Genomic DNA, 14,312 nt, shown 5'->3' on the forward strand with positions numbered 1-14,312 from the left:
GAAATATTTACTCACAAAACAATGTTCAGTTCCTTCGCAGTTCTGCTTCCCGACAGCCAAGCAAAATTCTTCACTCCATGACAATCCCACAAATTTCTACGCTTTGCCTACACAGTCTCCAAGATCCTAACTTGCTCCTAAAACGACAGCGTTTCTTTAGCTACTTTCTTCGTCTTCACTTCGTTACTTGCTAGTGCCACGCTTGCTTACGCTTCGTTCTGTGGCTCACCACAATACGAGGCTAGAGCAAGCCACCGGCAAATGAGTTTTCCCGAGGGTATGGCTAGCTCCCTGCTAATGTCGTTTAACAGTGTCGTGACTTCTCTTTTCTTTTTCGCCCAAGCCTTTCCATTTCAGTCCTTCGTTTCTCCAGTCAACCCTCTTCTCACTTTTCCTCGCCATGTTACACGTTTATAAACTGGTTTTGCAATTAACACCTAACAATCTTTCTTTTATTTTTTTCGAAAAAATACATAGAAATACACCTTTTGATGTTTATTACGAGAAAATATGCATTCATTTGCGTAAAATGGCAACCAATTGCGCGAAGATACATTCATTAGCGCCAAACAACGAACATTCGCGCTTAACTCAGATTCAATAACGATTTTTGCATTTTTATCAACATTCAAAAACACTTTTGGGTCTTTCTTATGCGTCATTCGACATACAAAATAGAAAAAAAAAAATACTTTAATTTGCGCTAATAGTTAAGTCATTAACACCATCTTGAAAGTCAATAGAGGTAATAGACAAACATTAAAGGCCCACATTCACCCAAGATGTATTGCGCGCCGAGAAACAAATTTCATATATGAAAACCCTCCCATTTTATTTGAGCGCGAGTCGAGTCAGAAAGCAATAAGCGATCACGAATATTCTTTCCCTCCAGCACGAGTCGCATAGGAAACCTGCATGAACCGCTTGAGTTCGGACAGCCAATAAGATCACGCGTTTAAGCAATACAGCATTTCAAAACAAAAACAACCGACCGTAATGACTCTTGGGTGAAGGTGGGCCTTTAACGTGCATAAACCATTTATTAACATTTTTATCACACTGTTTGAAATTCAATAGCATTCATGGACGGCGTTAGTGTGAATAAGACAAATATTAATGCGCTTGTACAAACAATTGAGCGTTCTTTAGATTCAATATACAAAAATCGATTTTCAATTGAACAGTACAATTTCAAAAAAAATATTTTGTTCTCAATTTTAATTTAGCCTCCAATAAGCTCTCTATTCAAACATCTTGGCAGATAGGTCTGCATGAAGCGGTACCATTGCGCACTTTTACCTGCGGTCACAGTGTCGATGTTTCTATGCAGAGGTTCAAGCAGTTGTTGTGTTCGAAACTCCCCCAGTGGGATTCCTCGTGCTCTAGCCTCGTCTCTGTTATCCATGCGTCTTTGAATTTCCGGACGTGAGAGGTCAGCCTTGATTGCTGCTTTCAGACAGCTTATTGCTTGTTCCTCGATGTTTAGGAAAGGACTGTAGGGGGGAATCATTTTAAGCTCTGTGTTTGGGGCCGGAATGGCAGGGTTTCGGTGGGCCGGCGCTCCGTCATACACAAAGATTACCGACTCGTCGGGATCCAGATTTGTCCTCGCCTGTGACAGAAAGTTATCAAAACGCGCAGCATTCATTCCGCCAACAGCTGCTGAGAAAAACACAAGTCCATTGATAGGCGATATTGCCATGATCACAGTCAAGTTTCGTCCTCGCTGGCCGCAAACTTGGCGGTACGCCCTCTCTCCCTGCCGCGCCCTACCATGACTTCTGCTGTCCAAATGTTGAAGCCACATAAGCAGTGGCGTATAGGGCATGGTTCATAAACCAGGTCGCGTAATCGACTCACTTGTTCAGTACATCAGGTCTGTTTCTGTCAGCAGGGAGGGGCCTTGCCAGTTTTACTCGAAACATCATCCCGTCTAATGTCCTTGCTACGGTGCGGTCAAGGATCTCGGGTTTGACTGGTAGCCCTCTCTTCAGTTCACGGTTTATCTGAGCAACTGTGAGTAGACAGTTTTCGTTGATGATTTGCTCTAGGCAATCTCTCATCTCATCATCCACGCGCACATTGTTTCTACCACCTCGTGGTCTCTCCTGGATCCTGCCTTCTCTGATGTAGCGCGCCACGATGCCTCTTGCCGTTGATCGATTCACTCCGAGCATGTCTGCGACCAAAAGATAGTCTTCCTCCTCGTCCTCGAATGTTTTAACGATTCTCTCTCTGTGTTCGAGTAGTATTCGGTTTCTTCGTGGCATTTTGCCAGAGGTCAGGAAACCCTTACGAAGTGAATGAACTGTACAAAATTTTCTGATGCTTTTATCCCATTCTGCACTTGACAAACTTGGCAAAGGTTACGTAACCTTTGTCAAGTGCAGAATGGGATTAAAGCCTCAGAAAATTTCGTGTACATCACACTGTCAATGCAAAAGTCTGGTAAATTAGGTATTGTTCAATTGAAAATCGATTTTTGCATATTGAATCTAAAGAACGTTCAATTGTTTGTACAAGCGCATTAATATTTGTCTTATTCACACTAACGCCGTCCATGAATGCTATTGAATTTCAAACAGCGTGATAAAAATGTTAATAAATGGTTTATGCACGTTAATGTTTGTCTATCACCTCTATTGACTTTCAAGATGGTGTTAATGACTCGAATATTAGCGCAAATGAAAGCATTTTTTTCTATTTTGTATGTCGAATGACGCATAAGAATGCCCAAAAGTGTTTTTGGATGTTGATAAAAATGCAAAAATCGATATTGAATCTGAGTTAAGCGCGAATGTTCGTTGTTTGGCGATAATGAATGTAGCTTCGCGCAATTGGTCGCCATTTTACGCAAATAAATGCGTATTTTCTCATAATGAAAAGCAAAAGGTGTACTACGTCCTAATTACACAATAATCCATTACCTAAGCTAGTGTTGTAGTAAACTTAATCTAAATACTAAACAAAAAAATTCGTACATTTGACATACCTGCGCTAAAATTTTAAACATAAACAAATTCCAAGCAGAAAAAAAAAAACACGGGAAATTTCATAACGGACGCCATAAGTGGAGATGACGTAATTGGTAATGATGACATCATAACCTAAAAAAAAGAGATTGACATCATCAAGCTGAAGGTGTACTTTCTCTTGGCCTCAAATCCGTTTTTGCAGGTATCACTTAAAGTACATATGAACTAAAAAAACTTTTTCATGAATTGGTAGGTGGTTATACCCTTATTCCGAAACGCACAAAAAAGAATAGTGCTAAAGAGATAAAAAACCGTGTTATGGCTGTTCAAAGTGACTAAAATGCCCAAAGTGGTGTCTCCGGAGACTGGTAACGAGTTTAGCTCTGGTGACGTAGCCAGTGGTTTCACGGCTCTGTTTACGCTTTGCTTTCTTGCTATCGCGTGCTCGAAAATATCTTTGCGCGCTCGAAAATATATTTGCGTGCTCAGTTCAGACCACGATAAAGGGAATACTATACAGCTTTTGAAAATATGTCTGAAAGTGATGGTACGCTATCCTCTGCTGAGTCCGTTTCGAGCCAAGAAACATCCAACAGCACCGAGTCATCCGACGAAATGGAAGTAGTCGGAGGTGAGCCGCTTGCTCACAGTAGTGATGAGGAGGAAGACACCGAGGAGGATCAAGATGGTCTTTCTCCGAGGGAATTTTCGAATTCCCCGAAGGATTTTCGATCCTTCCAACGAATTATAAATCCTAAGAAAAGAGCGGGTTTATTTGAAATGATACCGAGAACTCATCTTTATCATTTCTCAGGAATCGGCAACTGAAGAGATCCACAATATTAGGATCGAAACCGCGGTCTTGCCTGACCATTGCCTAAAATGCCACAGAATTTACTAACGGCTGAAGGACTCGTAGCAGCCCTTAGCCAGAGCAACGCAGAAGAATTGCCTCAGTAATCAGTCTAAGGCGTAATCAAAACACAGGAGGAAAATACTAAGCTCCCGCAACATAAACACCGCAAACCTCACAGTTATAGAGGGGAGCTGAGCGGAGCGAGAACAAAAACCTGAAAAAACACGGCCGTACTGAACTAAAGCGGCCTTTAGCCCTCAAATGAACGTATCGTACAGCTTTTACAATGCTAAAGAAAGGATCAAGAGACAAATAACCGTAATAAGTAACACAACATCTTGCCACAAAATCAAATAGCCGGGCCCGGCAATACAAAAGCTGCTGATAATGATAATGATTATTACACGGTTCAAATCCTATCCTTACAATTACAAAGATAAAAAGAGAGGCTATACTGTCGAAAGACACACTGAAATGAGCCATACGAAGCCTGAACCAATTGCCACAAACGGCATAAGAACGACAGTCGCTAAACAGCAACATCAAGAGGTCAAATAGAACAAAAAAACCCAAGAAACGACCTTTGAGATCAAAATCCAAAACATGCGACATTTAAGCACATGGCTTTGTTCAGTGACTATCACACAAATCCTCCAAACCATAAATGGTATTTAATAGGAAGAAAATACAGCGCTAAAAGAAAATTTACAGGGAGCACCGCTCATACAAGAGAGGGCTTTCCCTGAAAGACATACTCGTTATAGCAAAACTATAACTGAACATGGCTAAAAACACGCGAGTGGGAGTCGCGCAGGCCTATCTTCTTTCCTTTTTACACTGTTTATAAAACAGCTCTCATCGAAATGAGCCGAACACAAACATGAGGACTTCTTCGGGACGAAATCTTTCCGATGAATGCGCACAAAATGTGTCCACTTTGCACGTAACTTCTCGTCCGACGGAAAGTAATGCATTGTGATGTTCGGTGTCCCTGTCTTGTTATCACAGTTTATTCCACCAGGGCCACCGGCCGAGCAATAGTTCTTTCCCCCTTTCTTTGCGTTCTTCTCCGCCATAATACTCGTGCTTTCGAATGTGCTTTCGTGCTTTCTGAACCACTGGCTACGTCATATCCGGTTAAATCTGATCGCTTTGATGGAGACACTTCGAAGCGCCAATTTCAAACTTTGAGGCGACCAAAATACCCCATAAAAGAGCTTTAGTTAGTTTAAAACCGGATACTTCGATTAATGAGGATATTAACAAACACATAAGTCAAACTTGTTTTTTATTTCATATACACTTTAACAGCAAGAACTAACATTGTTCCCTCGAATGAAACCTTGATCTAATATTTCTAAAGCTAAAGAATCTGCATTGGGACTCTTCTCAGAACTTAATTTGTGGTTGAGATTCACGTCGACAAAAGTTCAACTAATATAAAGAAAAACAAGCTGTATTCTAATAATCGAAAATGGAGGTACGTAACAAACAGTTACAACGCTGGTTTTCCTTAACGTCATGAAATGTCTTCCCAGTGGATCTCTGTGTTCTTAAACTGCCTTCTGCGTCCTTCCCTAATCTTTCCTTGCCTTCCACGTCTTTGTGCTCCTGTCTTTTTAAAGACAATTCTTGAAACACTACTTGAATACTTCGACATATGTAACCGACTTTTGAAAACAATAGGTTCGCGATTTTTTGTCGCGAAAATTACACAACCCCACTTTGACACTGTTGAAACGCGCTGAGCTTGTTAAATATGGCCGACGGCCTGTACAATCAAACTAAACTTTACCGTAAAGCAGGCCGCCTTTAAGAATTTTACTTCAGATTCGAGCCAAAACAAAATTAAATGAATAGAAACATATTCGCACACTCGTGCCGCCCACGTAGCAGAACACTGACGCTCATTGTATCACTTTTTACTAATGGATCCAGTAATCCATTGACTGTTTCCTTACGTTTCGCGCACAAAGGAAATGAGTTATCAATCTCCTTGATCAAAGGAAATGAGTCATCAATCTCCTTGATAGTCTGAAATGTGAGCCGTCTCCTTTCCTTAACCCAAGCGATCTCTTCTTAAAAATTAAAGTAATCGCTTTATGAAAGAAGTAATAAGTCAAGATAGTGTCACGTGCGTCTGTCGTCAAACTCAGAATAGAACAAAAATGGCTCCCCAATCGACTAATTACCCTAAGACAATAAGCTAATTGCTTAATGATTGCTCGAATTTATGTTTCAAAATATAGTTGGTTGACCAGGAATCTCAACTTACACCCGGCAAAATGCCTAAACTATAAACGTTTTTATGAAGAAAAAAGCTATTTCGGTACAAATATCAATGCGTAACTTTGTGAACATTTGTTTCCTTTCAACGTTTTTGGTGAAATCAATGTCATTTACCGTTTGCGGCCAAATATTTCAGCGTTTGTACACAATGTTGAGTTCGCCAAGTTAATAACAAACTCCATGTGTTGTCCATAGCCTTGAAGTATTTTTCCCTTTTACCTTTACTGCGCTCGATATGGATACTCTACCGTTATTTGGTAGTGCTGTCGCTGCTATTCCTTGTGCGAAGACGCGTCCAGATTTCATGAATACTGTCAATACTCTCAGTTACATAATTTAAAGAAACTATGCAAAGTTTTAATCTGGCTTGTTTGAAAGCATTAATTTCAGTGAAACTTAACATGGTCTTAAATTAACTTCTTAGCTAAAATAGTATGTCAGCAATGTTTCTTTTTAGTATGCGTTCCTAAAATGTTTGCATTTTTCACTAAACCAGCAGGTCACTAATATATGAAATACAAGTTATCTGATGAGACACCTTTAGAAAACTCGCATTTTTTTCTAGCATGAATCAGAAAGAGCAAATGAATAACAAAAAAAAAAAACAGTTTATGAGAACAATAGCTTCATATAACTACTACCAAATAGTGTTGACTTACGTTTTAATAAATGCAGGTCTGTAAAAGGTTATTGTTTATCGATAAATTTAATAGATTCTTGTTTTTTTGACCTCTTAAAAAAAAAAAGACCCATCCAAGAGTCCCAACGAATCAAGAAGTTTGTCTGAAGCGGCGATGCGGGTTGTCTGAAAAAATTTTTTTGGTCATTAGCTTGAACTTTGAATAAATACAACAGCTGTAAGCAAGAAAAAAAAACCACAGCTATTTTCAACACAGGAACACTTACGAAATTCGTTAATAGATGGATTATGCAACAAAAGTTTGCGTCCTTACCTCCGTTTCCGTGTGAACTACCATGCTGTTTGTATATTGATGACAGCTACGATGATATCGGTGACAGATGAATACAGCTGTACATCTTTTCATTTTATTAAATATTATTTATGTAACATTATGGTGCGCACGGCTTTTAAACACTTATCATCACGTCAAAAACTGAAATTTTGGAAAATTTCATAGAAAACCAAAATTCTACTGGCTACTTAACAGCGGTAATCCTGAAATTTCGTCTGGAGGTGTGAAAAAATGAAAAAAATCGAAAATTCCCCAACTTTTCCAGGACATAGCTTTAGATAAAGTATTTATAGAAAAACTACTTTGAGTTCGATTAGATTTTTATTTTAGGCGAACGGCGACAAAGTCGGTTTGAATTGGCCGCTCTCACATCGGTCTTCACGGCGTCCACACAATACGTTAATTGAAAGTCGCCTAAAAATAACAGTAAATCCCACCAAGGGAAATTTCTCCTTGTAATTTGCATTTCTGAGGTGACTGAGGCCTTTCGGACAGGTGTTTTACGCAGACGGTCAGCCGTTGGGTGCTAAAGTTATGTTTATGTATTTTGATGGGCACATCAACTCCATCTCTGTTAGCTACCAAGAACAAGAAATACTACAGGCCCCTTCTGCCTTTTTGGAAAATATTTCTTTTCAGGACCATTTCATATGGGGTTGAGATTCATGTCAATAAAAGTTCGTCCAAAGAAAAACAAATTTTATGCTAATAAGCAGCGAAATTACCTAACAAACAAGGACCAATAAAGCAGGAAGTTTTAATCTTTCAGCATGCAAAACAAGAAATGACAATGCTAGGTTCTTTAACGTGATGATCTATATTCTTAAACCGGCTACCTTCGGTATCCTTTACAATTTATCCTTGGATTTCCTGTCTTTTTGCCTCCGTGTTTTTAAAGACAGTTGTTGAGAAACCACTTAATCTCTTATTGTTCTGTATTTTGAAAAAAAAAAAAACACTCTCGATTTTCGGTTGCAAGTTACACGATCCCCTTTTGACATTTTTTGAAACATAAGTAAGGCTGATGGACTGTATAATCAAATTAAACAAATTAAATCCGATCAACTGTAGGAATCAGTTTACTCCAGATTACTGCAAGAACAAAACAACAGCTCACGTAGCAAAGCAAAAACATTACAAAGGTTTTTACTATTGATGGTAAATTTCTTGCATATGCGCGGAGAAATGCTGATAGCATCGTGTTTTGTGTAAACAAGTGGTCTTATGTTGCAAAAAACTAAACCTAGTTTTTCAGTAAAATCGAGGTGCTGTAGACATACTGACTGCAGAGTTTGTTCACAATAAAACTAACTTTATTAGAGCAATGCATTTGTTTTGACTTCTCGATTAATTATAGGAATACATTAAATTGGCATCTCAATTCATTGATCCGGCTTAACCCCTTAAAAAATGACATTTTACTAGGTACAGGATTATCAAAAATGCTCCCTTAATGCCCGCTTGATAAATCAGCTCATAAATCATAAGTTCATAAATCAGAGACCAGGCACTAACATCTGAAGGCTGGATCTTATTCTTCCTCCGAAGGCTAATAAGGAAAACAGCAAATGAAATTAAAATCAACAATCCAACAAGAGTAGCATGTAAGAAAACCATGTTTAGCGCACACTGAAATGAACAAAAGAAATAAAAAATACTGTTTTCGAGCAGTTCACTTCATTGTGTTTGAAACTTGTGGTGCTAACTTCTTGAAAAGATTTTGACCGACATGAGTTGACGTTTGTATATTTCCGAAAGTATATTGTTAATTGTTTTTATAATACAATGATAACAAGTTGCAAATGACAACGAACATTTACACACATGTGTAAAGGAGGTTGAGAATAAAGTTCTGAAATTCTTCCTTATAATGATATTTCCTTTCGTTTGTTTCTGTGCGTGCTCTGGCGGTGATTTTGGAAGCGCATATAATGATTTAGAAACGGTTTTGGGACTTATAAAACTGAACACTTACCAAGATTGTCCAAACATCGTTAAAATGTAAAGGCTTGATGACATTTGCCTTTGTTTCTTTCTTACTCCTTCTCCTTGAACACCTTCTCAGCCTTCTGAAACATCTTCGCCTCCTTCTTCTTCGCGGCCTGTCAAAAGCCTCTCCCTTGTTCATCAGCACGCATATTACAAGCAGCAACAAAGTCAACAGGATAAAGAGACGCTTTGAATCCATTCTTGAGTGTTACTTTGAAAAACGCGCAAAATAGTTTAGTTGCGGGCAGCTCGGCTCGACGTGTTAATGTAATTGCTGACCTAGCCAAGCCTACGCCCTCCAAATAGTTCCCTCTACCTCGCCGCTTCTGAAATGCTGCATTCTTGTCACCCAATTAAAAAAAAAAAAAAAAGAAAATAATAGGCTCAGTTTTCTAATTTACCTGAAGAGGAGGACGTCAACGGCTAACACGTCCCTTTTCAAGGTCTTTGTCCATTCCCTTACAGTAATATAGTTCACGCAGCAGTACGTGTTCGCACTCAATGCGCCCATGCGCCGAAATCACCCCAAAGCAGAATTGTAAACCGTCATTAAACTATGCCATGTGTGCAGTATATAAATCTCAACCATTATTTAACAGATGCTAAATGGTGTTTAAGTAATAGATTAATAATATGCAGATCCGTAAAAGGGATTTGTTCTTAATACTTTTTCAAGCAGTTCCACTTTTAAAGACCTGTTTTTTTAAACGACCCGTTCATCATTCATCACTCATTGGTTGTTTGCGGCCGATTCTTTGCAGCGAGGTTGTGACTAATCGGCTAATCATACAATTGAAATGGCTTCCAAGTTGTTAAATTACTCTAAAAGGACAAGCAAATTACGTAACGGTTCGTGCACGTTTGGGCCATTCAATAATTTTGGTTTACTTCTCCTAGATGAAGAACAGAAAACAGTAAAGGCCATGCATTATTTTGGTTTCTTTTCTTAAATATCTCAAACGAACAAACTGTTTTGGTTTCCAACATAAGTGGAGATGACGTAATTGGTAATGATGACATCATAGCCTAAAAATAGGAGAGAGACATCATCGGGCTGTAGGCGTACTTTCTCTTCGCCTCAAATCCGTCTTTGCAGGTATCACCTAACAGCTAGAACTAACATTGTTCCCTCGAATGAAACCTTGATCTAATATTTCTAAAGCTAAAGAATCTGCATTTGGGAGTCTTCTTAGAACTTAATTTGTGGTTGAGATTCACGTCGACAAAAGTTCAACTAATATAAAGAAAAACAAGCTGTATTCTAATAATCGAAAATAGAGGTACGTAACAAACAGTTACAACGCTGGTTTTCCTTAACGTCATGAAATGTCTTCCCAGTGGATCTCTGTGTTCTTAAACTGCCTTCTGCGTCCTTCCTTAATATTTCCTTGCCTTCCACGTCTTAGTGCTCTAGTCTTTTTAAAGACAATTCTTGAAACACTACTTGAAGACTTCAACATATGCAACCGACTTTTGAAAACAATAGGTTCGCGATTTTTTATCGCGAAAATTATACAACCCCACTTTGACACTGTTGAAACGCGCTGAGCTTGTTAAACATGGCCGACGGCCTGTACAATCAAACTAAACTTTACCGTAAAGCTGGCCGCCTTTAAGAATTTTACTCTAGATTCGAGCCAAAGCAAAATTAAATGAATAGAAACACTTTTTTTCGCACACTCGTGCCCCCCACGTAGCAGAACACTGACGCTCATTGTATCACTTTTTACTAATGGATCCAGTAATCCATTGACTGTTTCCTTACGTTTCGCGCACAAAGGAAATGAGTCATCAATCTCCTTGATAGTCTGAAATGTTAGCCGTCTCCTTTCCATAACCCAAGCGATCTCTTCTTCAAAATTAAAGTAATAGCTTTATGAAAGAAGTAATAAGTGAAGATAGTGTCACGTGCGTTTGTCGTCAAATTGTCAAAATAGAACCAAAATGGATCCCCAATCGACTAATTACCCTAAGACAATAAGCTAATTGCTTAATAATTGCTCTAATTTATGTTTTAAAATATAGTTGGTTGACCTGGAATCTCAACTTACATCCGGCAAAATGCCTAAACTATAAACGTTTTTTTATGAAGAAAAAAGCTATTTCGGTACAAAAATCACTGCGTAAGTTTGTGAACATTTGTTTGCTTTTAACGTTTTTGGTGAAATCAATGTCATTTACCGTTTGCGGCCGAATATTTCATCGTTTGTACACAATGTTGAGTTCGCCAAGTTAATAACAAACTCCATGTGTTGTCCATAGCCTTGAAGTATTTTTCCCTTTTGCCTCTACTGCGCTCGATATGGATACTCTACCGTTATTTGGTAGTGCTGTCGTTGTTATTACTTGTGCGAAGACGCGTCCAGCTTTCACGAATACTGTCAATACTCTCATTTACATAATTTAAAGAAATTTTGCAAAGTTTTAATCTGGCGAGTTTAAAGGCATTAACTTCAGTGAAACTTTACATTCTCTTAAATTAACTTCTTAGCTAAAATAGTATGTCAGCAATGTTTCTTTTTAGTATGCGTTCCTAAAATATTTGCATTTTTCACTAAGCCAACAGGTCACTAATATATGAAATACAAGTTATCTGATGAGACACCTTTAGAAAACTCGCATTTTTTTTTTCTAGCATGAATCAGAAATAGCAAATAAATATTAAAAAACACAGTTTATGAGAACAATAGCTTTTTATAACTACTATCAAATAGTGTTAACTTATATTTTATTAAATGCAGGTCTGTAAAAGGTTATTGTTTAGCGATAATTTTAATAGATTCTTGTTTTTTTACCTCTTAAAAAAAAAAAGACCCATCCTCATACCGGGAGTCCCAACGCATCAAAAAGTTTGTCGGAAGCGGCGACGCGGGTTGTCTAAAAATATTTTTGGACATTAGCTTGAACTTTGAATAAATCCAACGGCTGTGAGCAAGAAAGAAAACCACAGCTACTTTCAACACAGGAACACTTACAAAATTCAGTAATAGATGGATTATGGAACAAAAGTTTGCGTCCTTACCTCCGTTTCCGTGTGAACTACCATGCTGTTTGTATATTGATGACAGCTACGATGATATCGGTGACGGATGAATATAGCTGTACATCTTTTCATCTTATTAAATATTATTTATGTAACTTTATGGTGTGCACGGCTTTAACACTTATCATTACGGTCAAAACTGAAATTTTGGAAAAAATTATAGAAAACCAAAATTCTACTGGCTACTTAACAGCGGTAATCCTGAAATTTCGTCTGGAGGTGTGAAAAAATGAAAAAAAAAAAAAATCGAAAATTCCCCCACTTTCCCAGGACATAGGTCTAGATGAAGTATTTCTAGGGAAAACTACTTTGAGTTCGATTAGATTTTTATTTTAGGCGAACGGCGACAAAGTCGGTTTGGCCGCTCTCACATCGGTCTTTACGGCGTCCACACAATCCGTTAATTGAAAGTCACCTAAAAATAACAGTAAATCCCACCAGGGGAAATTTCTGCATTGCTGCTCTTTGTAATACGCATTTCTGAGGTGACTGAGGGCTTCCAAAAAGGTATTTTACGGAGACGGTCAGCGGTTGGGTGCTGTAGTTATGTTTATGTATTTTGATGGGCACGTTAACTCCATCTCTGCTAGCTACCAAGAAAAAGAAATACTACACGCGCTTTCTGCCTTTTTGGAAAATATTTCTTTCCAGGACCATTTCTTAACATAAATAAGGCCGATGGACTGTGTAATCAAAGTGAACTTTACCGCAAATCCGATCAACTGTAGGAATCAGTTTACTCCAGATAACTGCAAGAACAAAACAACAGCTCACGTAGCAAAGCAAAAAATATACAAAGGTTTTTACTATTGATGGTAAATTTCTTGCATATGCGCAGAGAAATGTTGATAGCATCGTGTTTTGTTTAACATGTGGTCCATGTTGGAAAAACTAAACCTAGTTTTTCAGTAAAATCGAGGTGCTGTAGACATACTGACTGCAAAGTTTGTTCACAATTAAACTAATTTTATTAGGGCAATGCATTTGTTTTGACTTCTCGATTAATTATAGAAATACATTAAATTGGCATCTCAATTCATTGATCCGGCTTAACCCCTTAAAAAATGACATTTTACTAGGTACAGGATTATCAAGAATGCTCCCTTAATGCCCGCTTGATAAATCAGCTCATAAATCATAAGTTCATAAATCAGAGACCAGGCTTTAACATCTGAAGGCTGGCATCTTATTCTTTCTCTGAAGCCTAATAAAGAAAACAGCAAATGAAAGTAAATTAAACAATCCAACAAGAGTAGCATGTAAGAAAACCATATTTAGCGCACTCTGAAATAAACAAAACAAAAACTGTTTTCGAGCAGTTCACTTCATTGTGTTTTTGAAACTTGTGGTGCTCACTGAATATTATCCATCTTTGGTTTTAACGAAGCTAAGTTAATATCTAACTGCCTACATTTCCTCCTGTTTGATCTGTTCCGATTTAATTGGCTCAAATAAATTAAGAAACGGAAGGCCATCCTTTCCATTTAGCCGGCCTTCTTTTGCTTTCTGAAAAACATGCACCAATTCCCGTGTTAGGAAAATTTCAGATGGATTTACATTAATGAAACACTGTTTAATTCGAAATTCGTTGACCATTCAGGCTTTTTGAAAAGATTTTGACCGACATGAGTTGCCGCTTGTATTTTTCCGAAAGGATATTGTTAATTGTTTTTTTTAATACAATGATAACAAGTTGCAAATGACAACGAATATTAACAAACATGCGTAAAGGAAATTGAGAATAAAGTTCTGAAATTCTTCCTTCTAATGATATTTCCTTTCGTTTGTTTCTGTACGTGCTCTGGCGGTGATTTTGGAAGCGCATATAATGATTTAGAAAAGGTTTTGGGACTTATAAAACTGAACACTTACTAAGATTGTCCACACAACGTTAAAATGCAAAGGCTTGATGACATTACAAGCAGCAACAAAGTCAACAGGATAAAGAGACGTTTTAAATCCATTCTTGAGTGTTACTTTGAAAAACGCGCAAAACAGTTTAGTTGCGGGCAGCTCGGATTCTGAAGTTGTTCTCGACGTGTGAATGTAATTGCTGACCTAGCCAAGCCTAGCCCTCCAAGTAGTTCCCTCTACCTCGCCGCTTCTGAAATGCTGCATTTTTGTCACCCAATTAAAAAAAAAATAAGAAAATAATAGGCTCAGTTTTCTAATTTACCTGAAGAGGA

At 38.1% G+C, this 14,312-nt stretch overlaps 1 long non-coding RNA gene and 1 pseudogene across 2 annotated transcripts; both read right to left on the bottom strand.

The window, feature by feature from the left end:
* Positions 1–910: 910 nt before the first annotated feature.
* Positions 911–2,650, bottom strand: LOC146459295 (uncharacterized; annotated as a pseudogene).
* Positions 2,651–8,075: 5,425 nt separating this feature from the next.
* Positions 8,076–9,614, bottom strand: LOC146459296 (uncharacterized). 2 transcript variants are annotated; one of them, XR_014857983.1, is made up of 3 exons: positions 9,485–9,614; positions 9,070–9,294; positions 8,076–8,643 (listed from the first exon to the last, which is right to left on the bottom strand). It is a non-coding gene; the product is annotated as an uncharacterized LOC146459296 (long non-coding RNA). The 2 variants fall into 2 exon arrangements; XR_014857982.1 differs by lacking the exon at positions 9,485–9,614 and having other exon boundaries at positions 8,078–8,643; positions 9,070–9,365.
* Positions 9,615–14,312: the final 4,698 nt, after the last annotated feature.

Source organism: Pavona decussata, unplaced genomic scaffold (assembly GCF_977016875.1).
Source record: "Pavona decussata unplaced genomic scaffold, jaPavDecu1.1 SCAFFOLD_220, whole genome shotgun sequence".
Lineage (NCBI taxonomy): Eukaryota > Metazoa > Cnidaria > Anthozoa > Scleractinia > Agariciidae > Pavona > Pavona decussata.